General features: G+C 37.9%; 1 long non-coding RNA gene across 1 annotated transcript; it reads left to right on the top strand.

Moving 5' to 3' along the window:
* The first annotated feature begins 529 nt into the window (after positions 1-529).
* On the top strand, positions 530-17881 carry LOC146439218 (uncharacterized). The gene is made up of 3 exons (XR_014851231.1): positions 530-798; positions 12585-12702; positions 17491-17881. It is a non-coding gene; the product is annotated as an uncharacterized LOC146439218 (long non-coding RNA).
* The last annotated feature ends 9129 nt before the right edge of the window (positions 17882-27010 follow it).

Genomic DNA, 27010 nt, shown 5'->3' with positions numbered 1-27010 from the left:
ACCAGCGTGGTCTTCTTCACATCAGTTTACCAATGATTTCAACCTTGACCCAAAGGGAACACTTCTTCTGGAAGTGACAGGTAATTTAGCTTTCTTGCTTAGTTCTGGGGCTCTCTTGTGGTGAATTATGTATAGTGCTTCTGTGATATGGACCTTTGTCCGTGAGGGAACCAGACGAGGCTGTTAAACTGCTTTTAAAGGCATTTTATCCATAAACACCCAGCAGTCAGGAGGGTTCTTTTCAACAAAAAAATTCTGCCTCAGGACAAAGTGGCAAACTCAGTTTTGGAGTGACCAAGTTTGGGCCCATCAAGTATGAAGCTGTATTCAGGCATTGCTGGCAGTGCTCTTCACTGAACTGACAAGAGGCCAGAGGTTTTTCTCTTTTAGGTAATGATTATTCTGTTTCAGCAGGTACATTTCAGTGACATAGCTGAAGTTACAGCTTGGCCTCTAAGGAAAGTAAAAATCTTCTATGATCACCATGCACTCTCTGAGCAATACTGTTTGTTTTCTAAGATGCATCAAATTCAGTGTAGCTGGAGAGGCTTATTTATGACCAAACTGGAGAAACATGGTTCTGGTGCATGAATTTTAGCCTGGGATGGCCCCATCACTGGCCAGCTCTGCAGCATCCAGTAGCTCCCACTTCTTTATTAAAAACTGCTTGGAAATGGTTCTGTACAGCTGAGAAAGATAAGAGCTGTGGTTTTTAGTGAGGATTAAGTATGGATTGCATGACTTGCATGAGGGCATTTCATGGGACCTTTAAAAGTGTACAGGCTCTTCACTCATGAGGTAAGTAACTATTTTTGCTGCCCAATAAGACAAAACTAGTTTGTTCAGACTTCTTCCCAGAGTTTATTCAGTTCTTCCTGACAATTCCAGCTCAGGTACATCCCTCCAACTCACTCTCCACTCCAGAAAATCTTCCAGCTTTATCAGGAAGGTGGACAAGACCTTCACAAGAAGATTTCTCCCTACATTTCTCCCATGCTTACATTTGTTGCCATACCAAAGACAAACCAGTGTGAAATACATACATCTTTTTCTTGGCAATTTTAGAAGCTTCTCCCTCAAGAAATCTTGGAGGCAGATACCTTGCAACTCAAGGACAGGCAGATTTTATCCATTAAAGATGGGATGTAAATGGAGGCAACCTTCCACAACATCCCCCCCTCCCCACATATACATACATTTCCAGCCCGGTTTCTGGAGTGCAGACAGAGAATCTCATTAGGAATCTAATATAATAAGGGCATGTAGATACTGGGGTTGGGGGTTGGAAATCAGATTAGCTTCATTACTTTATTCTGCACCTCACAGCGCTTCTGCCAGTGGACAATTGCATTAGATCAGAGAGGAGATCAAAAGGCAAAATCTCCCCAGAAATGCTGCTGCTCATTGTCTGAGACAGGAGTGGGAAAAGTGTGCTGTTGGAGGACACAGACCCACGGTAGATACCAGACATATTTTGGAAGGACGGTAATTTTTTTCTTTGAACTTTGCCTATTGATCTTTTGGTGTTTTAAAGGCCCATCTAGATTCCAGTGCACAGAGACATGATGGAAACTAAGCAACTTGTCCAAGCATAAGCAAGCGGACACTCAAAGAGCAAGGGGGGAGATGATACTCTCAGTGCCAGAGATGTTCTACCTGCAGAGCTCCAGTGCTTCAGTCACCATTACCTTTTCCAAAGGCACTTTTTCCTGGATGCCTTTCAGTTTGGAAGCAACAGCTCAGCTGCATGCTCTGCTTCAGTGGGGACAACCTGAGAAAGGAACACAAGGGAGTGTGTGCCAGTTGCCTTATAAAACACTAACAGCTTAGTCCAGTTCAACACCCTCCAGGAGAAGTCTTCCTGTACCAACTCTGTGGGAACACAGTGACCACAGAGGCAGCTGAACTGGCTGTCCTCAGTTACTCCAGTCCAGACAATCAAGGTCTGACATAGTTCCTTCAGTGGTAGTGAAGAGAGTGAGGCCCAGAGTCCCATCTCATATCACACCTTGCCTGCCAGTCATGGAAAGTGGGCCGGATAGGAACTCTTGGCACAAGAAATGTCATGTCCTCAGTGAAACACTTTAACATGCTTCTGAACTGCACTGAGGAACCAGTCACTGTGGATTGTTGCTGTTGACAGCAGAGAACAGGGAAAATGATCTTCAGCAACTTCTACTCCACATCTCTAACTTCCCTTTAAAGAAGTCCAGATATCTGAATCTTGGTCAGAGAGCAAATTTGAAAGACTGACTTGGATGAAAGCAGAGTAAGAAGTCCCTGGAGCTTAGTCAGGACAAGTAGGCCATGCTGGTTTTATCCAAGAATGTTGGATGCACAGTCAAATCCCAAAGCATTTTGCTGTGGTATTTTTTCATTTGCTAGCATTGTGCATATATCTTATGCACAGCTGGTGTAGTTTTTTCTTCCACTGTCATTTTCTTCTTCATTACTCCTTATAGGAGTTCTGTAATTTAAGCAAGAAAAAGAAATGCTGCATGCTAAAGGCTATTGCTATCACAAAAAGTCTACCCTCTACATATCACAGAAAGGAAAATGAAAGGGGAAAAAGAAGCTGAGAGACAGGTGATTAAGTCAGAAATACAAACTGGAAATATGGCTTATATTAGAAACTAGGTATTGCTCATGAAAACAACTTCTAAGGAAGTAAAAGCACTATTAACCACATAAAGCTCACAGGATCAGCTTACTCCTACTGCCATACACTTGGTGAAAGTTACGGAAGTCCTGAATTCTATTCTTATTATTGCTCTTCTATTGCAATATATAAGCAAATGTGAAATTCAAAAAAATCTGGCCATTTTCCCTAGAAACATAGAATTTTAATGCTCCATTTTGTGGGTCATAATCTAAGTCTTCAGTTTGCAAGCAAAAGGATCACAATCTAAATCTATAAAACAAGACTCTAAAAGTGCTGTTTACATGAATAAAGAGATAACGCTCGTTATCATTTCTATTTACTGAGACTATAACTTTCTCTAGAATGCAAAAGGAATACAAGTTTTCATAGATCATGCCAAGTTCACATATGGTACAAAATTGCTTGATAATTTAGTAACATAAGTGAATATATACTATGTACACAAGCTCCCTCTTACCTCATATTCAATGCCTTTCAATACAATTTTACACAGTCCAAAATCTTTTCCCTAATTTCAAAATAAGCATGCTGACTTGGAAGTTTTATCCATGCAGCAAGTACCCAGGGAGATCATCTGTTTGTCCCAGACCTTATATTTCTTTCTGTCAAATTCCTCTTCTATTGAGAAATCACTGTTGTAGGAGCTATTGCCATTAAAGGTACACCAGTAAAGATTTTATCACCATGGGTGAAACATACATCTGCTTCTTCAGAAACACATTTTCAGATGACAGAGAAACAGAAGGTATCAGAAAAACACAACAAGAAAAAAACCTGAGCACTCAGGGGTAAGAAGAGACTAAACAAAGACAAGTTGCTTGAGGCAGTCAATAACACAAATACTCCAATAATAATGACAGCAGTAGGAAGTTTTTTCAAGCTGCTTCTTCACAAGTCTATACAGAAAAATCTATACTTCAGCTTTTACTGTCAGGGGTATCTCTTTATATATTATTCTATATTTTTAAAGGTCTAATAAAAAGCATGCTTTAGGGTTTCCATAGGAATCATGCTCTTTATCCCTACCCTACCAATACCAATCAAATATAAAATATTTTTCCTGAATTCCTCTCATGCTCCCTTCTCTCCTTGTTGCCAGGAGCATGTTGCATATACCATGATTTCCCTGTGTGTTAACTTCTGAAGTGCCAGAAAGGGCTTGAAGGCAAGATGCACTGATAAGGAGAATTCCTTTCTTAAAAGCTCAAGTCATTGGGCAGCTTTAATTAAAAATTGTATTGATATTTTTCCATTGCTTTTAATGACAGGCACTAGTCTGTGACTTCCATTGTTAGCCATTGACAGTTTAAGTAGTGAAACAAAGGGCACTTATACAGCACTTAGTGCAAAATTATGACTGATTAAAAAGTCATTTGTCATGGTAACAGCATCTGCTTAGACTTCGCAAATATTTAAACGCAGTCTTGCACACGGTGTGTGGGAAGGTGTGGTACATGCAAGTCCTCACAACCATGTCCCTCGGCAATTTAAATGCATTATTAAAGTGCCAGGTGAGTCACATTTTTTGAGCAGCTGTTAGTTTCTCACAACGTTTGTTTGAAGAAGTTGGAGCTCTGCTAAAGCTTCAGTGTTTGACCACACAGTGAAATGTAGTAGAAACCTAGGCACCTGTGTTCAAACCTTCCAAACAGGCTATGAATCTCAGAAAAAAGATTTGTAAAAAATATGTAAAAAAATTCTAAAAAATTTGTAAAAAACTGTGATTTTTAAATAATTAACTCACAGTTCCAGTTCCTCTATTTTCCTCTCTGTCCCAAGGCAGAGTCCTGACTCCAGATGTGTCAAAGATGCTTAGCAAACCACGGTGCAGAATGCCAGCTTATTTAAATCACTGTTGCTCAATTGCTGTCAATAGACCACAGTTACCATCATCCAAATGCCAGTCCAATGGAGATACAAGCAGAATTTCAAAAATCATCTATCTGTATTAATTAGTAATACTTACTACCTTATAACAGTGATACAAACATCTACAGTCGCTGTGTAGGGCAAAGCTGAAAAAGATTTGAGAAATTTGAAGGACATTGAGCACAGAAATGACAGTGGGTGGAATTCAAATATTGCCCTCAGGCCAGTGTCAGATTCTGGGGCAAACAAGCAGTCTGCAGTCTTATTCTTCTGCATGAGTACACAAAGGGTTTTATATTTGTTAATTCCTCTAAAAGAAGCTCCAATTGCATATTCTAGACCATTTCCTTTGCATCATACACATGTTGGAAGCTTCAGTCATTTCCTGGAGGCATTTACCCACCATAAACTGAGCCTAAGCATTATTTCCAGAGATGATTGGTGTGTTTTGCACTATTTCCTCTCCCTTTGTCTGGAAATCACTGGGAAACAATTTTTTTTTTTTTTTCAGAAAGACCCACTGCATTCATTGACCCTGGCCTCTTGACTGCTGCTTCTAAGCTGCCATTTTTAATGGACATCTGATCAAGCTCCAGAAAGTACTTTGTCCACAAATCTATGCATATGTATATATTTCATAAATTTGCATTAAGTTTACTCTAGATGTGGCAAAAATGTGCTCCTACTTCTATTTTCTTGTACCTTTTGCCCAAGTTTCACCTCTTCCTCTCTTCAGAGGGCTACTGTAGTATCAGGCCCCTTCTCAACCTTCATTTAAGATCAACATTTCCAATAACCTACGTTTTGAGGAAGGAGAGAGAATGTTGTAGCTTTCAAGAATTTAAAAAACACAGGAAGAAAAAAATTCTATTACCATTAAAGCACAATTATTCTTGTGCTAGTAGCAAGATAACAGAGTATATACAGTGAGCACAACCTCTGATAAGACAATATTAGCCCTCTAAAGTACTATTAAAATGAATTTGAGCCAACCGGGAATACTTCTACTAAGCCAGCACTTTATGCCATGCTAAGAATGAGGTTTTGATTTCTAGTCAATCATTCTAGAGAAAGTCTTATTCTACAGAATTTTGTTTAGAGCTTCATGTTTATTAGTGTAGAGATACATAGGCCAACAAGGAAGTGTTTTCTCCCCACAGTTAAGGACCTTGATTAATATTATTTATAAAAATATTGTACTTCCTCACAAAGGTTACAGATAGAGATTATTTTGGCTCCTTCCTTTGCTGCTTTATTTTTTTACAATCAAACTGCCTCATACTCTAAGTTGTTAGCAACTACAAATCCACAAAAAGAGGGGAGATGAAAATTCAAAATGGCCTGTGAACATCACATTTATTTGTTGGCAGCAAAGTCTTGGTCAGACACAAAAATATTTGGGTCTTTTCTAACATCTGGCAATGTTTTCCCATGGTTTTTTCCCCAGATCTGATTCCTGAGAACTTTTTTATTGTACTCCAGTTCTTAGGCAATTTACCTGCTAGAGTCTCTGCAGGTTACAGAACAACCAAAATTCGGCTGAAGTTCATAGCTCTCTTAAAGGTGGGTGCATTCCCATTCCTGACAAGAAGACCAGCCTCAAAATTTCCAGTTTAGATACAGTTTCCAAGTAGCATTATTTTTAACAAGTTCCAAGATACAAAAGATTTTTCCCCTATTAATATTAATTGAAATAACTGAATTATTTTGACTAAGGTTTTCTGAAGCCTTTCTGAGCTTTTAACATGTATCAGAAGTGTCAAATTTTAGTTGTTTGTAAGTAAATCAAATGAGCAACTATCTCAATATTTGATGTAGTTATAAGTAACTAAACACTGATTTTTGAAAGGATTAGCAACTGTAACACCAAGCAGTCATAGCTGAGTCTGCTGCAATCTGCGACAGATTGTTGCTTGGAAGTTTTCTAGAAATTTTGGCCTAGATTTTAACTTAATGGTAACTGACATACGTGCCATAAAAATTCATAAGATATGGAACACAGCAAATGAATCCTTTGTAAGTGAACTGTAATTATGTATATTTTGTATGTGGTGAAGAAACTAACCATGTAAATGATGACAGCTAATTATATACAGCTCTCCTGGGCATCAGTATCACTCTCCCTGACAGCATACTCCTCTTTAAGGGTTTTCCTTCTTTGTATATAGGCCACTATTTCTGAACATTCCTTAAGGGAATTATGCTATTACCTTTGCACTGGCTAAATGAAAACTAAATGTTTTTTATCAAAGAAATCCTTAGTGTAATCTAACTAATTTCTCCCTTATTGTGCTAATAAGTCAAATCCAGCTCTTCCTCTTACTGGTGTCAAGCCAAACTAATTCCAGTGATTTCAATGAAGTTGCTATGGATTTACAGATGCAAAGCTGTCAGTAGATATTTGGCTGCTGGTTTTGCTCCCCTGGGAGAGCTGGAGATTACAGCCTGCAGAAGGAACAGTGAATGATATTGGGTCAGACCAGGGTCTGCCATGGAGGGGGTGGAGGGGAATGCTACATGTGAGTAATTTGTGGAAAGTAAACCCTTTAAAATCTTTTGTGGAAGAATTCCTTCCAACTTCTTCCTGCTTGAAGGAAGGGGGAAGTGTGCATGGTGAGAAGTGGAAAGGAGGGCAATGAAGAATGTCTCTTGACAAAAATCTAACATGCAGAATTGATCAGTATTTTGGAATACATTTGAAAAGGCATCCTCTTGAATTTATGGAACTGGACTGAGAGAAGGAGATGGGGATGATACTTACCTGTATTACTTAATGGTTAAAAACTGGTCATGCTGATCCTGGTAGGCAACTTCCTTTCATTGCTATTTTTGTGATCCACGAGGAGAAGATCTGCTTTGAAGCATTTGCTGGACAGTCCTAACTGGAAATACACTGGGCATGCAGTGCAGGTAGTCCTTTACACAACTCTGAACCTTACCACATTGCAATAACACATATCTGATATAACTCTCACTAGTACCACATGAGTTATTAATTGAATGGATACAAATATACATAAATGTATGTGAATGCCATCTCCTGGAGGCCTTGCAACTTCTGAGGTTGCTTGTCAGAGACCCTGAATTGCTAATAGATTGTCTGTTTCTCAATGTTTCTCCAACTTCTCTCCTTGAGCCCCAGAGCCCTGTGGGGAACTCAGACACGTTATCTCATTCTTGATAGAAATGCAACAAAATACATTTCCTTTTTAACGAATCCCAATGGTAAAACGAAAGCAACAAGTTTGCATTTCTACATAAAATTGTTTCAGTATTTCTGCTATTGTAAAGGATCAATGATTGAATTTCGCTTTCTTCCCTAGTGTCAAATCACTTCTGTGCTGCCCAGGCAGCCTGTTCTCTTATGTGCAAGACCAAATCCTGCCCCAAATGTGCTTTCATTCAAAACTGCCTCCTCACCCTGTCACTTTCCATAAGGCAAGCCTAGTGAGGCAGTTCTTCTATTTGCAGTTCTTCTTCCTAGTCTTGATAATTTCAGACTTTGTATGTAAGATGTCACAAAACCTTTGAAAACACTGATCCAATTAAATAATTATTTGCCTCAGAAGCCCTCTCTTCTCATGAGCACAGGTATGTTCTTACCTGATACCCCCATACCCATTTTTCATAGCAGATGATCTCATTAAGCAGCCATCACTCCTGTGAGTCCTAAGGTGTTTGCCAAGGTCACACAGGTAGTTTCAGCCGAGTCAGGAGTAGTTCCCATCTCTCAGTTCCCAGCCCTATGCTCTGGCTACAATTTCTTTGGAGTGATTTTTGCACTTAAACAAACTCTACATTCACAGAACAACCAATTGTACAATGCAATACAACCAACTGTATTCAATAGTGAGACATTTATGTTATAATTATACATGTGTCTTACGATTTACAGAATAATTTCTTCTTACTTTATTTCAGCCTACATATGAACAGCCTTTACATAGAAGATAAAAATTGCTTCTTAGTTTCAGAAGTAGTATTTAAACTTGGATTTCTCCTTTTTGTTATAATCTGAAACACTGGTGAGGATTTGTTGGTGTTGTTTTTTAATAGAGAGGTTCAGCAATCTCAGTGGATGTAAATCAGCATTACACTGGATGTTGCTCATGTACCAATGGAGTTATACCAGATTACACTGGCTCAGATCTACCCAGAATTTTAATGTGGCAGTGTCCCTTGAAAAAAATAAAATGAGAAAATTACTTAAAGACATCATTTAATCCTAGATTTGGAATTTAATTCTCATTTAGGGAAGGAAGAAATAGTATTTAAAAATTAAAGGAAATCTGAAAATGGCAGGATCTGAAATTCTTGTATATAATAAAACATGAGGGAGAGAGATATATGATTCTTACAGTAGGTGATTTGTTTTGTGTATAATGATATCTCAGATTAATTTTCTTTGATGTCTGCATCTTTTTTTGTTTCATGTGAAAGAAGATTTGTTGGGTTTGTGGCATTCACTGTAAACACAGGTGTCTTGGGAGAGCTGCAGGTGTTCACCCTCCTCAGCTTATTCTAGTCCCTATGGGTATGGGGGAGGGCAGGAGGGGAACTTGCCTCACCAGAAAAATATTTTCTGCATGACCTTGAAAATAATGTGTAAAGCTCTGAAGCATGTGATTATGCCTTGGCATGTGAGCAGTACTTGGCCAATATATGACCTAAATGTGGTTTTCAAGTGCAGACACTGGGCTTTTCCTTTAGTGTTTGTGTTTATTTGTTATGCTTTTTGCTTTACTTACAGTAAAAAAGGGATTTGCACATGTATCAGTATTCACTGATATCTCCCTTCCCTGATCAGGGAAGATTTTCTATACCAGCTCATCCCTTGGATATTACAGAATAATTCAATACAGACATACAAGGTGAAGCCTGGAAGTTTGGCCTCTGTTTTACTTCCTTTGGCATATCCTTATTCTGTCTTGATGTCCCTATACAGACAGAAAAGGAAATTTTGCACAGAAAGAGGAAAAAACTTCATTCCTCTTCTGCATTCATCAAAGCCTTTTGAACAAGTAGAATCAGAAAAGGCAGTTTTGCTGCTAAACACCGAATTAGGTTGATTTCTTAGCTGAGAAGAAGGCTAACCCATGCAAGTGTGAAAAAATTCAAGCGATACAGCACAAGGCAAAATCCCTCTGATTTTTCTTGTAACGTCCCTCTCACACTTCCTTCTACCAGACACCAGGTCTTCCTCAGAGAGCTGCATCATTCAGGAGAGGTAGGTGCTGGAAGCAGGTGAGGAGCAGGGTCACAGAGACCTGGGCTGCTCCCGGGATGTGGACACCCCAGAGAGCAATGCCCGTTTGGGGCAGAAAGAGGAAGATTCCTTTCAGAGCGTTGCTAATGATCTGCAGAGGAGCTGCACAGCAGTCATTTCACAGATACGATGGCAGGTCACTGCGACAGATGTTCCCAACATATGTGGAGAATTAATTACCCACTAGTAAACAAAATCTGTGATGCGGAGAGTCATTTTGTCCAAATTTCTTTCAATTTTGCTGTTATTAGGAGCTTAATTTTTCTTGATCAGCCAGACCCTCTTGAATTAAAGTGTTTCTTAATGGGCTGTATGGAGTATTTTCTGAAGTGAAGTGCGGAGGAAAGTGGCTAGGAGTGGGTCAGGGGAGATGAGTTTAGCTGGAAGAGTTGATTGTGAAGCTGTACCATAGCGAGTGATTAGTCAATTATTTGATTAAAAGGTTGGATGCCAGTCATATGTTTTTTTAGAAAAAATAATCTAATTGTTAATTCTCATTCAACAGCATTTATGCTTAATTTTAGAAGAACCAGTAGAATGCTGAAACCTTCTAGGGAAAGGATAATATTTTGAGAGAAAGAGCTTTTGACAAAAGATTTTATTTTCCTTTTCTGTCAATATTCTGAATGCGTTAATGTCTCAGGGCCATATTGTGCCATTGATTTTTAAGCATAACTCGCCATTTAAATCAATGGCAAAATCTGCTTAAAAAAATCAATGGCATGATATGGCTCCAGGACATTAGAATGAAATTCTTATATTCATGACCCAGATAACAAATCAGAAGGCCATAAATCCCCTGCTGTTTCTTAAAACTCATTCAGTCCATCAATACTTGTAAACTAAATAGTGCATGGAAATGAACATACTTTAATAGAAGGATATCGAAGATCAAAATATTTAGCTATTTTTGGTTGATTGTACTCTCATAAATTATCCCGTGTCTCAGTTCTTGACACATTGCTTAGGATTTGAGCTCACCTCTCTCTTTTGATCCACAAAAGGTAAATTGATATCACTGTCCTGCTGCTTATTCTAAGACACTTAATGTTTCTCCATTTTCCACAGTTTGGAATTAATTATTTTCATTCCTGTCAAATTTTATAGTACTGGTTTTCAAATGGATGTGATGAAAGACATCTCTCTGACACACTGAAATTAGCATACTTTGTGAAATCTTGTACCCAGAAACAAAATCTGGGGTTTAGCTACATTTTTTATTTTAATCCGCAACGTAAAAGTTCATCACACTACCATTGTCAGATGAATAAAAAAAATAAATTGTATAAGAACAGTGAAATCCCTTCCTTTTCGCATTAAGCATTAATGCAGTTTTTTAGCACTACTTACTCCTCAATTTGGAAAACTGGAAAAGTTTTTGAGACCCATGAACTGCTGCTGAATACATCAAGATGCCTGAATTTCTTGGCCAGATTGGCAAACTTCAGGTGCAGAAAGAAGCTCAGGTTCCAGCAATGGAGAAAAGTCAAACTGTCAGAAATTTGCCAGAACAGAATAAATGTTCAAGTGAAATTGAGAGGCACTAACATCATTATCCAGAACGGAGTGACTAAGGTGCAGTGATGTAGCATCAAGTCTTGATTCTGCTGTGAATGTCAGTTTTATTGAGCAATTCAGCCCATCTTTGACTATTCTCCTCAATAAATATTATTTTTCTTTACAAATAACATTTTTCTATCTCACTGCTATTTGCAAAGGATTTTGAGAAATTGCAATAGAATTCCCCATACATATCTAAATTGTGTTTTTCAATTAATTCAAAATAATTAGATCACACAATAAATTGAATTCACATTCTGCTTCTAAAGTACCATTTGTATACAGGCACATTTTTCAGATGTGAATGGGCTTGTGTTTGAACTTTAAATGATACTAATTCTGTTGAAGGAGTTATTTTCCCAAAGGTTATTTTGCTGCAGTGTCAGATGGAAGTTTAAGTCCTGTATGGTCCTTAGACTACTCCACACAAATCCCTCCACACAAACAGATCTCTTAGGTAGGAGGCCACACAGAAAGGCACAGTCTGAAGGTGGAGGGCTGCAGATAAGCCCGTAATGATGTGTGGGTTGAAGCTCTATGTTTTAGGGTAGAGATGAGAGCTCACTTCAGCAGAGATTGCCAGCAGGACCAGTTAATTACCATGCTGGACCAGTCACTCCAAGTAGCTGGAGTGCTGCTTCACACCCTGGTTATCTTCACTTGAATTAAAACATCTGGGATGCAGATCTTAAAACATCTAAGAGACAATGAACAGAATGGAGAAATTCTTTAAACAGTTTCAGAGATTAGCGTAGCAATAGATTTCCCCTTTCTGCAGAAGGGGATTTCGGCTGGGCATTGTTTATGCACAGAACATGGTTAAAAATGGTTCAAATGTGTAAAACAGAGAGTGTTTGTGTCACAAACTAATAGCAGAAGGGTCATGAGCCACACAACCTCTCAAGTCTATGTAATATGGAAATGCAAGTTTTATTCAGATCATTCTCATATTCTGATAGATCTTACATGTAAAAGCACTAAAGCTCTATGAAGTATTATCAGTTCAGAATAACCTCGCAGTGGATTCTGTACTCTGCTTCCCCTTCTTGGATCACAAGTCTTCACACTACATGCAGAAAATATATTCAGCAGCAGGCAGAGGTTTATAAGTCACAAAATGCTTACATGTGTCAGTGATGAAGACAGAAAACACCCTGCCTTTAAAAGGTCTATTTTTTATTTCATTTCTTACTCTACCTATTGATTTTCTGACTATTTTTTCTACAGAGCTGACCCATCACAGGAAGTGCAGAACTCTCTGAATAAAGGTACATGACATATGACTACAGTTGGTATTAGTTTTCTGAGACCAGTACCCATATATTGACAGCTGACTTTTATCTAGGTAAGAGCTCTATGTTACATGTTTTCCTTTCTTCAATTTACTTCCTTTTTCAGAGAGCTGAAGTCCGTCTGCAGAGAACTGTGCTGAGAGTAACTGAGAAATCTATTTCTTGTTTGAAAGGGAGCTTGTGTGTGCGTGTGTCTGTGTCTGTGTGTGTTTGTGTGTGTGTGTAAACCTACTGGTTTTAAATAAGAAAGAACCCAACGGTAATGCATTACTGGTATGAAATAATTGTTCATTAATTAAAAGTGAGGGTACACACACATCTAAAGAGTAGTCTAAACTTGCCATTTGCATTCACATGAAGCCACAGGACTACTGGAGTGAGGAGGGTCTACTCACCTGACTACAGGTTATAGGTGTGATCTGCCAATAATCAGTTAGATCTGAAAAGTGAAGTGACCCTAAGAGAATTTTCAATGCGGTTCACAATCTGTCACAGCTACAGCTTCACTTCATAGCTCCCATATTTGTAGAAAATAAGTGTTTGACACATAAAAGTCTTATCATTAGTTGGACACTCTTCAAATCACACCAAGATAAGACCTCAGAACTTACCAAGCAGCAGCACTACTGCTGCCTGCAATACCCTCTCCACCCCTGAAAGCCTTTCCTCATGATAGAATACTCCCTATATGTGTTTATTTTTTCAGCCTGTCTTCTGCCTTATTAAGTATGCAGTAAATAAAGGTTCTGCATTTTATGGTCTTGTAAGCATATGAGTGATATTAAGCGCATAATGATACTTCTAAAAAAAGTGCAACATCAGTGAAATCCTGCTTTCTATTGATATTTGTATTTGAAGTGGCACAGCCTAACCTAGCTATGATGACATCCAACATATAATTATCAAACAAGTATTAAAGCACGGATTTCAGAGTTATTATCTAAGTATAAAAGTCATAATATATTGGAATAAAGTTTGTAGACGATTAATTATCTTTGTCCAGAGTCCCTCTCCACTGTAGAATTTTATCATGACTCCATTATTCAAAATGCCAGCTAATAATATTAATATGCCTCGCCACATTAGTTCCTAATATTTGCTTACCATCTATGAATACAAAAAGAAATTAAATGTTAGATACAGCAGCAAACCCTCTCCAATAGTTTAAACAGAGCAGGGAGGACTTAGAGACCAAGCATATAGGTGAATATTCTTACTCACATTGGTAGTTCCTCTGAATTTTCAGGAATGTCTGTGATATCAAAGTCACACTTCAACAGAAAGCAGTATGGACTTCATCCGCATTAATTTATTATTCCAAGCAACAAATGATTAAAACAATTTTCTGATTAATCAAAACTGTGCTTTGTAACCATCCGTGCGAGATCAGAATTTTTAATCACTCTGCACGGGCTTTAGCAATACGAAGAACATGATTGAAAAATCTGTTTTATAAGAAATATTTAGCAAATAAAATCCAAATCTCATTCAGAGCTAGAATCACTGTGAAGTATCAGTTATTCCATAATTGCACATCTGAAGCTATTTTGCAGCTCTCTTTGATGTCTTTTCTTAGCAACAGAGAAAGTTGACTTAAAATTCCTACTAGTCCTAATGAATGTGGCTTTTTCCATGATGTCAAGAGCAGATAGACAGTGATCATCCTTTCATGACTGGAGCTATGAAAGGAGGAATTGAACACAGCTAATAGGATCAGGTTAGATTTCAGAGATCACAGCTACACTGTGTGCTGTTGAACCAGTGATGCTCTAGTGCAGTTTGGAGCTCTGGCCTCATGGTCATTCACACTGCAAAAGTCATTTGCAATTACTCAAGCTGTGATTAAAAGCTTCTGCATATGCATTCTGTTCATGGTATGAACATGGTGGGATATCACCTAAAGATGATGAGGCCCGAGATGATCTCTGTCACTCTCTATGTGGTTTTTCAGCCAGGGAATTTTCCCAGCAGCAGTGTGATTGAGCAGCAGCAAAGCTGGCACAAGCTGGCTTCATAAGAAATGGCAAATGAGTTAGCTCACGTTTAAACTACAGAAAGATACATATTTGCAGGTCCTGCAAGACTGGCTTCGTGATTTCAGGGTTTGTGTTGTGCATAGTGTTTGACTAGCTACTGGCTAGAAGTGTGTCATCACAATGAGAAGGTAGAAATACCTCACTTTGTTACTCTTAGTGTTCCTACCTGTACTGTGTCCATTTGCAAAGCAGCAATGGTTCATTTGGAAGCCCCACTAACTACATTTGTGACAAAATTATCAAGAATCATGAAATATTTGGTAGGGCAGCAATTGGCAACCCTGTAGACTGACATAACCCCACAGGAGTGCCTAACCTAAGGTTATGAGAGCCAAAAGCCAGGTCTGAATTTTGACCTCTGCTCCTCTTAAAAGAGAAGAAAATACAGAAGAGGGACTGTCTGGGTTATCTAAATCCCTGTGCACATTTTGTAATGTCCCTGGGAAAGCAATCTAATTGCCAACTGCCTCCTTGCTAAGACTTGGTGCTCCAAGTGTGCTTTGAGACTGGGGATATTCAGTGCAAGACAAACCTGCTGTCTCGGAGTAAAGCACTGGAAAAGGCACTATTTGCATTTGGAGTGTTAGAAGTGCAATGTTTAGGTGAGCTTGGTGAGGAATGGTTGAGGAGTTAACTAAGCTGAGAGTAATAGATCTCAAGTATTCCTTATGAAAGGGAAAATGTATTTCACTCCATCACCTGAAAAATGGACAAGTACTGCTCCTGCAGGTCTTACTTCTTTAGGTAGGTACTGTATAATTAATCTGTATGAAAACCTGCAACTATATTTAAAGTGCAGAAAGTGATATTATTTAGTAGCATTACTGTGTTAATATTCTTTTATAAGGTTGAGCTGTTAAATCATAATCAAAATTCCAGCTCAAATTGCAGAATTACGGTAAGAAATCATTCTAAAAGAATCTCTTATAAAATTCCATAAAGAAATTACAGGCAGAAGAGAGTCTATCTTTTCTGTACAGTACAAGATGACCCTTTATAGTACTTGATCAATGACATTGTCTAGTCCCATTTAAAAGTGTACAAGAAAAGATTATTCAATAAAACACTATTTAGTTGCCTGAAAGCTTTACTCCCAAATTTTACCTGCAGGTGTCTTTGTCTTTGGGTTTTTGTGCTATGGAAGCAGACAAAATAAATCTGTAGGTAACACATTTGGTTCTTGCTTTCTACTTTCAGTTGTTTTAGATTGAAGCTCTGGAGTGTGTCCAGAGAAGAATAATGGAGATGGTTAAGGGTCTGGAGCACAAGTCTTTTGAAGAGTGTCTGGGGTAGCTGGAGTTATTCAGCCTGGAGAAAAGGAGGGCTGGGGGGATCTTATTGCTCTCTACAACTGCCTTAAAGGAGGCTGCAGGCAAATGGGGTCAGTCTCTTCTTCCAAGTAGTAAGTAAAGGGCAAGAAGAAAAGGCCTCAAGTTTCACAATGGCAGGTTGAGATTGGACATTGGGAAAAAAATCTTCACCAAAAGGGTTGTCAGGCATTGGAACAGGCTGCCCAGGGAAATGGTAGAGTCACCATTGTTTGGAGGGATTTAAAAGACATCTTGATGGGGCACTTGGGGAATGAGTTAGTGGTGCACTTGATAGTGTTAGGTTAATGGTTGGACTTGATGATGTTAAAGGTATTTTCCAATGTAACCAATTCTATGATTGTATGATTCTAGCTTAGTCTATTTTCTTATTGCTGGTAAAAATTTGGTTCCAAAACAACCCCATGAAAAACCTTGATGTGGGCAACTTCAGAAGAATTAATCATGAATGTCTGTCTTTTCATGATGTAAAAAAAAAAGGGTTAGGTTACCTGAAAGGATGAAATAATTTACAGAACAAGTTACCTAATGGTAGTACAATTTTCTAATTAGTCACAAGTTCAAATGATATCAGTATTGGTTTATGCTTCAGGGCATGAACAGCACTGAATTAACTGAATAAACTTATTATAAACTGGTAATTAATGATAATTATAAAATGGAAAGAAGGAGAGTGATTCGATTGGCTAATAAGAGTGGTGAGTGCTGAAATTAATACAACATAATTTCCTGCTCAGTACATGTTAGCCTTGTAACTAAATTAACATAAGTAATTTTAAAGCATTTTATAAGAAAACTTTATAACTGCAACGAGATTATGGTGCATTAGTTCATGCCTTGTTGCATTGATGGTAATCAGCTGGTATTAGTTTATGCTTAATGTGTTGGTTGAATATCACCAATAAATCTAGATGTGAATGAATGCACACAAAAATCATATTTAAGGCATAAATATTCTTTTTTTCCATGTGTTACAAATCAGAAAAATTAAATTTTGTAAATAGACCTTCTGAGCTAGAAATCAGACAGGAGAGGACAGCAGCAAACTAATCAAGGTCATTAGCTAAGTACCATGGCTTCACTAACTGAAACGGGGAAAACACGGTGATGTTCCTGCCAAATCCTTGTAGAAAAGTGACAATCTGGCAGAAGCAGGAAACTGGAAGAAAGTTTTGCACACATTTGATTTTCGATTGTATATCTCATAACATTACAAAGCTGTGCATTTCAAGTACTGAGAGCACGTATTTAATGAACTGTAAATGACTTATTTACATATACTTTTCAGAAGTATAAAGATATCATTAACTTACTGCTGACCAGCCACCTGAGTTGAGTAGGAGAGAGATCTTGACTTGCTGGGTCACTGGGCAGTTCTCATAATCGTGTTTTTTGCCTTAGTGCTTCATTGCAATATTGCATTGACTGTAGGTTCATGTTCCACTATAGTGCTTGAGTCATGTCTTTTCTGCTATAGAGCAAGAAGAACCATTTGGTTTGCTTCTGAGGCTATACCTTCTCCTAGCATTGTATGGCCCAAGGAATCTCAGGTAGAGCAGAGCAACAGTCAGAACATTTGCTGTACTGAAAAACATCTCCTCTTGGTGCTAGGAAGATTTAATCAATTTGTACCAATTTCTGACCATTGCTGCTGCCAAAAACTAAAGACGGATAAAAAGCTGTCTATAAAATGAAGGGTAAAAATAATCCATTTCAATATCAGAAACAGATGTTTCAAAGCACATAATTTTGTTTCAATGCTTTCTATATGAAACTGTTCCTCTTTCAGTTTGAAGCAATGTTTCATGTAGGAACAAACTTGAACTTTCTATAAAAAAAGTAAAACAGTCAGAAATGAAGCATTAAATTAATGATAAATTGACAATTTCTCAGTTTTTGATTCACAGTTATTCTTTTTGAGAAAAAATTTATGCAAACTACACAAAATGATTATTTACATAGTTTTAACTCTCAGATTAAGAGATGCAAAAATCAACAGCACTTCCAGCATACATCACATTACTCCTAAGTCAGTTTTATTATCTCCACTTTATTCCACTTCATCCAGCAGAGGAGAGGCACAGACATTCAAAAAATTGTGGTTTTTCACACTTTAGCACCCTGACCTGTGGCAACTTAGCAAATGCCACATAAGAAGCTGCCTGTGGTCTATCTCCTCTGAAAAACAAAGCTGGCATTCTTACAAGACAGGTTTTTCGTAACAACACTCTGATTCATCCCCAGAGCAAGTTCCCCATGAAAGGAATTGGATGAAAATTTTATTGCACTAAAGAATTAAATATTAGAAGGCTTAAATAAAAGACACTGAAGTTAGATTGCAAGAAATCTTATTTCTGTTTTTCTGAGTTGTATGATTCACCAGCTTCATGCCACATTTCTGTATGGCTCGGTATTGCACTTCCTGGGTAAGGTGTACACCAAAGGTCTGCTTTTTCTCTAATGAACATTCAGGCAAGTCTTACACATAGGATCTGCAGGTAAGTATGTAAATTTGAGGTAACTCTGCAACATTCAATGCGTTTTACTGTGTTCAGTGCTTGGGTTTCCTGTGTGCATCCAGTTGTGGATGTGCAGATCATGCATGAACCATTTTAGAGACTGGGAACCTGGCCTCTACTTCATGACTAATTAATCTCCCCAGGGGCTGTCACCGGTGCAAAAAATTGTGATTTCAAAGAATTTATTACAAGTAAATGCATATCGAGACACTGAACCATCATGTTTTTAAAGACTTTTTGAAATCTGTTGCAGGAGGAAAGACACTTTGGGGCTGAGCAGTGAAAAAAGCAGCACTGAGAATATAGGTCAAGACATTAATATAAATTTGATCACTTCCTTTTTATTCACCAACATTCCTCACAATAAATCAGATCACCTCCTCACCCGCACACCCCCCGCACACTTCACCCTTCCTGTCCTGATTTCGGATCACCGAATGTAAATCTGTGACAAGGGTATCTATATATAATATTAATGGTGCTGAGGAGTGTTGGTGTGAAGCGTGAGTACTTGCCAAGTAAGGAGTGATCAGAGCAGAGCTGTTCATCCTCTGCAGCATGCTCTACATCATCTGCAGGACAAATGTAACATCATTAGGCAAAAAAAGGCAGCCATTCTGCAAGGAAATGGCTAAGTTGGAGGTACCAATCAATCTCACCAAGAGAGGTTCCCTGTGATACTGTCAGGAGCAACGGACAAAACAGATTGCAGTGTAGATCACAGGGTGGCTAAAAAAAAAAAAAAAAGAAAGAAGGAAAAGAAAAAGCCCACAAAACCCCAACCCAAAATCCCCTTCACCTCTCCCCCTTTCCCTATTCCTTACCCCCTTTTTTTTAATATTAACTCATGTAACCAGTTGTCTCTGAAAACAATCCATTTGCCAGACAGTCCAGACTTGGCTGCTTTATGCTTAAAAGCACAGGACTAAGCATTGATGTTTAGCTGTTAATTTGGTAAGGTATAAAGCAGCTGCTGAAGGCAGGATATATCAGTATTGCAATGGGTTGTATTAAAGTAAATAGACATGAATTGTGAGCTTAAAAGAGGCTCCTGCAAAGAAGTTACAATAAATAAATAAAAAGTAAGCTAAAACAGTTCCAGTTATCATCATTATTTAAGCTTAAATTGCAATTAAATAATTTTCTCAGATATTTACAAGACTTATTGACATTTTATCTTGATAAATGTCTGCTTTTAAGTTACAGTTTTGTCCATATCTAGGGCCTGTACTAGCACATACTGAAGTCAAGAGGAGTGTTTGTGCTGTCTGCAGTGGATGGTGAATGAGACCAATCATGAGACTAAAGAAAGGCAATAGCAATTTTTTTGTATGATACACATTCAACTTGCTTTGCTGGTGAATGGAAAGTAAGTGTAACTGTACAGATTATATAATGAAATATCCTTCCAGGTCTTCTGTATCACCTAAAAAGATATTTATTAGTAAACAATCAGGGAGATAGAGAGTATTAATTATTTTCCCATGAATAGCTTAATTAAGAAAAAAAAAAAAAGGACTTGTATTAATATCCACAGACTGAGGTTCTGCTGTTTAACCACAGCTGATGTTTCTTTTATCAGGAATTTATTTTTAGAATCAGCAAGGGTTAAATCTACCATTTGCTGTTTCTGTTCTTGTATCAAGGTCAGAATGAGCAGGTAGCCCAGTTCACAGTTTGCAGGACTAATAAATCTTTCCAAAGGTCAGCATCTGCAGTCATTATCAACTAATCAGTTTTAATTTGGTTTTTAATATATAAACACTTGGGATCATGTAGAAAACATCATGCATGTTGTTTAAATCTGATATTTTTTTTATGAAACATCACTTATTTTAGCCAGTTCATTAATATTTTAAAAAAAAGGAAATCGATAGGCTCATTAAAGCTGCTTACCTTCAAGTCTTTCTTGTTTTCACAAAATATTAAAGATAGCAATAAATAGGTACACTTTTTTTTCCAGTGAGGCTTTTATTAGAGCTGCTGCCTCTCTTATGAGACTAATCAGATCAACTGTGGTATAAATCAGGATACATCGATTCACTTGAGAACTGACTTGATCCACCTGACTTTCAACTATTGTAAACACACTGTTTACAGTTTAGGCTATTTAAATCTAGAGGGGTAAGAGCAGCAGTGCAAAATGTCATTGTACAACATTTCCAAACCAAGTGCTTGAAAATCTTTTGAGAAATGTATTTTCAAACCACAGTGGTTGAAGAGTTCTAATTTGACTTATTTTGTGATGTTAAATATTACTCCTATTGGTCTTTCTCATCAGAACTAACCTCTAAGAATTCAGCATAATGTCACCACGTGACTTTACAAGCCAACTGGATTGCCATTGTTAAATAAGAAAATGTTAAAAGGATGTCACTCTGGTATGCCACTTCACTGCCATGTTATGCACCTAAATCTGAAACTTAGTTTTTCCAAAACACCTGCCTAGACACCAACGTCCTAGAGATTCTCAGATTTGATGTGCCTCTTTAATGTTAAGCTGTCTTTTCCCTTGCAGTGACTGTGCCTGCACCCACACACCACCTTGGGGTCCCAGGACTAGGTGGGAGTGGGATGTGCAGGGGATCTCAGCTGCTAAACAGGGAGATTTCTTGCTATAGCTGCAGCAGACCTTGCACTCACTGGCAGCTACTTTAGCTGATGTTATTTTATCCTCTTTGCATCCACGTCCACCCATTTCTCTTGCCTGTTTTCTCACACCTGCCTTACCTTTCACGGACAGTTCCTGCTGGTGTGGGCTGTGCGAGGTGACAGTGCCCTCTCTCTGGAGGGAAAGCTGGCTTGTCAGGCAGCACAGCTTTTCTGTCCTCTGAAGTTGTAGCCTGCTTTGTGAATGGGCACACAGAACAGCAAACTCCTTTCCTGAGCACAGACTGCTCTGAAAGTGTGGTGGTGCTTTGCCATGTCCTAATACTATATAAATATTGCAAAATTCAGTAATTATCAATGGAAATATTCAGCGTGAATCTACTTCTGACATTTCCCAGAATAGAATAAGACTTCTAAATTAACTCATGCTTTTTGCTTCTTTTCCATTTTTTTAATGTAAACAACAGAATTTTGAAAGATAACATTTCTATAACATGCCCAAATATTTTAAATAGAGGGGGTTTTAGCCCTATGTTGATATTAGATTTTATTGTGATATAAACCACACTGGATCATCTACCTACAGAATTCTAACTTTTCTAACCTCTTTTAAACTGAAAATACGTCAAATAAGCATTGTCATAACAACATTTTATATTGGATTACACTCTATTGCAGAACAGTGGATGTTGTGCCTCTAAGCTTATAATTTATTAACAATGAACAATTAACAATTTACAATGATGAAAATCCTGGACCTAGGTAAATGTGTATGAAACTAGATGGTGGTTAAGGGACTATGCCCATAGGACCTGATCAACCACATATGAAAAATGTTGGGGAACATTTCCTTTTGATGCAAATAGGAGAATTGATTAGACTGTAAGACTTTCCTGAAGTTTCACTTACTGTTTGTATTGCAATAGGCCTGTCCATGGATTATGGGGATGTTAAGGCGTGCTCTGTGGGATTGTATATGATCAGGAATTGCTGTATTACTGAAATAATAATTACTTAAGGTCCCCATTTAGAACACAGAAAAACAGGAGAGGCAGTGAAGATTAAAAAGACTACAATCTGATTATAACGGCAGAATAATAAGAATATTAATAAGAAAATAATGAAGAAACTATAAGAAGAGCTCTGCAGCTACTCAGGTAAGACCAACACTTCCAGAGAATGTGCAGCCTTCAAGGGCTAATGCTGATCAGGACTTTGGTTGATGAACACATGGAAAAACTGGTGTCCACAGCTGCACAGTGCCATTCCCCTCAATCATTGTAACAGGTATGGAGGGAAAGCAGCATCTGAATTTCTGGGACCATTTCCTGGGTCAGCCTAGGACTCTTGCAGAGGTGTCTAGTCTAAGTGTTAAACTTCTCATATTCATGACTTGCCAAATATAATCAAATAAAATATCCAGAGATGCTACAGCTTCAGAAAATTGCCATGCTTTCCGAGTTTGTATCATTTATACTTTGCCTGTTTGCATTGTTCATATCTGTAGGGGTAAAATATGCCTTACGTGTTATTTAGACAACACATGTCATGAATGGGCAGCAGATGAGCACTCACTGGGGGACTTAATACTCAGGAAACTATAGGTCTGTTACATCCAAAGGAAGCCTTAACTTTATTTGGCAAACTGGAGACTTACTGGCTCTTTATATGTCCCAGGTATAAGGCAATTTGGCAAATTCAGTTCAAATTATATATGAGTCAATGGGCTTTTGAATGGGCTGCATGTGTCACAAAAGTCATGAGAACCCTGCACCAGTAATAAGTGAGGTTTTATCATGATGGAAAAATTAACGGAGGAACATATTAGGGAAAGTTAGTAGACATGGAAATGACTCATGTGAAACTTATTCCTTATCTTCAGACAGGACACTAAGTGTATTTTGTACAGGGAGGTATTTCCAAGGTTGATTTTGAATAATTTATTCAGAGGGATGGACTTCCTTTTTTTTTTCAAAGTCATTGAAGGCAGAACGCTTGACTCTGAAGAATTATGAGCAAAGATTAAAGGACTATAGGCCCAATCTTGCTCTCATCGAAACCAACAGGAAACTTTCCATTGATTTTGGGGGATGGATCAAGCTCTTTAGCCTTTGTGTATGTGACCTTTTCCTTAATGCTATCCCATCAATTTGAATATCTCATTGGGAACAAATGAAGGGAAATCCCTAGTGTTGATTAGAGGAAAAGGAAGTGCTGCTTTTGCTTTTCAGAGGAGAAGCAAAAAAGTTTTCACATCACATTTGTTTGGCCATCAATACAATCATGCAGATAATGAATTAAAATTTATTGATATCAGAAAATTACTTACTTTGTGTTCACTTGACTTTGGAATAATTGCTTGAGACCATTTGTTAAAGGATGCAAAGCTAAAGCATTAAAATGCATTTCTACCACATCTTTTGGTCAGTTTTACTCAAAGACTCCTACTAAAAACAGTAAGAGCAAAAGAAGCTTGAGGAGAGTTCTAAACCTGACCTAGGGACAAATAGTAAGAACTGACTTCTGGACAAAAAGAAGCCAGGAAAGCTCAAGGAGGCTGGATGGTTGCTCTAGTTCAGTTTTTGGCTTGGAGCTGTAACCTCACATTTGGTAATCAGCCATATCAGTTCCTTCATAAGTGAGGGCTTTCACCTACTTGCTTCTCCATTTTTCCCCTTGGGGATAATTTTGATTCTACTTAAGTAGAGTCTTTCCCATCATTGTATACGTCACTATAAATCACTCTGTTACTTAAACTACTAGAACTGTGCAACTACACAAGTCCTTGAAAATGGGTGCTACATTATGTGTAGGGGTTGTCTTATCACTTACTGTACAGTTTAGAGATAATAAATCTAATTGATTCTCCCTTCTGTTATCTAAACACCAGAGTCCAGCACAAACTGTGCAGCAATATTTAAATGACCACAATACAAAGTCAACATGATGCTGTGGAAAAGAATAGAGCAATATTCTTAATTCTGAAAACCTGTATTGGTAATCAATTGAAATGTTGGAGCAATTGAAGAGCTGTCCAATTTTCAATTGCAGTATAAGTTGGGAAACAATTTGAAAATAATGGCTCATACAAAGAGTTTTTGAAACAGTCAATATGGTCTTCATGTGAAGGACAAATAAGAATTTGGCAGTCTACCCATTGTTTGGTCTTTGTGTGTTAGACATTATCTGCAGGACTCACCAAAGTGGCCCAGCTGAGATCAGAGCTTGCAATCTTTCAGTGTGACTCCCATGAAAATGTACTTATTGGAATATTCAGTATGGAGACATTTCCAAAGAATGTGTCGTGGCCTTACTTTGAGCATTGCTACTAACATACATTCAACAAACACTTGCTTTAGTGAGCTGATGCACATTTGAAATGTTTACTACCTGTGGTATGTCTTTCTTACTTTACTGGGTTGCATGCTATTAAAAGTAAGGGGTTTAACATAATGTAGTTCACTGATGTAAAAAAAAATAATTCTTACACAGCTAATATTATGATTTGGAGGCAATATTTATGCATCTTTTCTTCGATGAAAATGATCACTTCCAAATGTTAGTTTTTAACCTGAATTAAGACAAAAATATGTCTTTTTGTCTTCTGATTTTCTTAAAAATAAAAAAAAATAAAAATTGAGGTTTAGAGCAGCAGTATTCCAGTCCGGTTTAATTTCCATGGGAACCTCTGGCTGAAAGCTAAATATTTTCACATGACATCCTAGAGATGGTTGTCTCTGGTGTGACTGAGGACTCATTTGACACATTCAACTTCTTACCCTTCTCTGAGATCGTCTGTGTCCATCACCACAAGAGCTGTGCCTTGACAGAGAGACCCCAAAGGCAAGGAACAACATGGTAAGGTAGAGCAGGACTGAGAATTCAGTAAAGGATTAATCCCTCTTAGTGTTTTATTGGGTCTGAAAAGGACATTTTTAATAATGAAGATGAGGATCTAGGCTTTGGCAGATGCATTTTGGTAGTCACACAATTCTTTAATTTTCATTGCATGCAAGAGAACTCCAAGATTACTTTCCTGTCTTTTCCTTTGACAAACAAGAACTAACAGTTATTTTCTGGACCACAGAAAAACCCTGAAGTTACTTTGGATTTGCAAAAACACTGGTGTAACTAGGACCTTTGATAAACTAGTCTATGTAAATTAATTTTTGTAAGACACTAAAACACGTGGTCTGTGACTTCTGGCATAGACTCTGCAAGGTTGCTCACATACTTAAAGATAACATGCACTTATAACCTTTGCTAGATCGACTTTTATTTACCCACCTATTATAGGTATTCTTCAAAATATATTAACTCTGGCTACTCCACCTTTGGATTCAAGAATATATATAGGTTGCAAAGCTCTCTTACTTGCTCCATTTCTGAAAGAAAAAACATTATTTTTTTCTTGATTTATCTTTAAAACCATACAAATTTTTCACAGGAGGCCTGGATGGACTTAGGTGATGGACTATGACATAATTATTTGACAGTTTGGCATCAATAGAGATAGGACACTAATACAGAAAATCATAAAAAAATAAGTAAATGAGATTTGTACCTCTGAAATCTTCACAATTATGAGAATAAGCCTCTACAAAAATGTATTTTAAAAAAATCATGCTATAACATTATCCTTTTAAGATGGATCAATTTAATCTATTCCACATGCTAGGGAAGTAATAACAATTTAATTGCTGTTTAGCTTAAAAGATTGTGCTGCTTGAAGTCCAAAACCAGCAACCTTTGGACACACACATCTTTTGTTGTACAAGCAGAAGAGAAACGTAAAGGGACATAAGCCAGTGACGTGCAAAATTGCAACGGGTCAGTATTTAAAATTCTTTGCACAGCTACTTACATCATGTCTAAACGAATAAAGCAACATCCAAAAACCTTTTAAGGTATTTTTAGCCCCGATTACTTTACCTTGGTGCTAGCCCAAAGCAGCACAAAGAGCTGAGATCGATACTGAGGGAGAGGGGCAGCCAGGGGAGGGATGTGGGGGTAACCCAGCACCAGGGCACGGTGTGTCCTGGGAGCAAAGCTGTCCTCTCCGTCCCTGCAGCCAGCGCTGGGGAGTCACGGGCTTTTAGGTTTTTAAGAACTAAATCCACCGCTCGATTGCTGCCCTCTCATGTCCTGTGCTGCCGTTCGTTTTTCTCTCCCCTCTCGTCCTTTTTGATTTGCCTGTGCTAATTTCTGAGGGGAGCCAGAGAGAGCGAGGCAGAAGAACATGTTAGTCCACAGCTGCCTATCAGTGGAGGACAGTGGGTTTGATTAAAGGGGAGCTCCCTCCTGGATTTCACACATCACATCAATCACATTGATCAGCCCCCAGAAAGGCAACATATTGTCTGGGAATAAGCCAAGGAGGGATATCAATTTCACAATAACACTTATGTCTTTCAGCCAAGAACTGGTTTATTTTTGGCTACTGAAGGCTGAGACTCACTTTGGAGCTCCATTTATGTCCAAAGATTTTCACTGCTCACTTGCTATTTTACAAACAAGTTATTACTAACTTTTGTCTGAAATTTGTTGTCCTGTATGTGATTTCTATATAGAAAAAATCAGTTTCTCCTTCCTGCTTATGTGCAGTGGTGGAACTTCCTAGCTGTGTATCAGTCTTATTTGTTTCTTTCACTGCTACTCGAAAATACTGTAGAGTCTTTAGGAGTGCTCATATTTTTTATGCTTTTTCCTATAGTCTTCAGGAAAATGTTCATGTCCTTAAGAAAAATTATGTATATATAAAAAGTGCCCTGCACTATTCATCTACATGATGTGGTAAAATATGTCTATTTTTTTGTTATACCATTTATTAATTCAATTTGCATAAGAACTCTGTGAAAGGTATCTTAT

The sequence above is a fragment of the Lichenostomus cassidix genome, chromosome 3, assembly GCF_008360975.1.
Source record: "Lichenostomus cassidix isolate B80296 chromosome 3, HeHo_3.0, whole genome shotgun sequence".
Taxonomy (NCBI): domain Eukaryota; kingdom Metazoa; phylum Chordata; class Aves; order Passeriformes; family Meliphagidae; genus Lichenostomus; species Lichenostomus cassidix.
The sequence above is the reverse complement of the archived record's forward strand: the minus strand, read 5'-3'. Positions and strand labels throughout refer to the sequence as shown.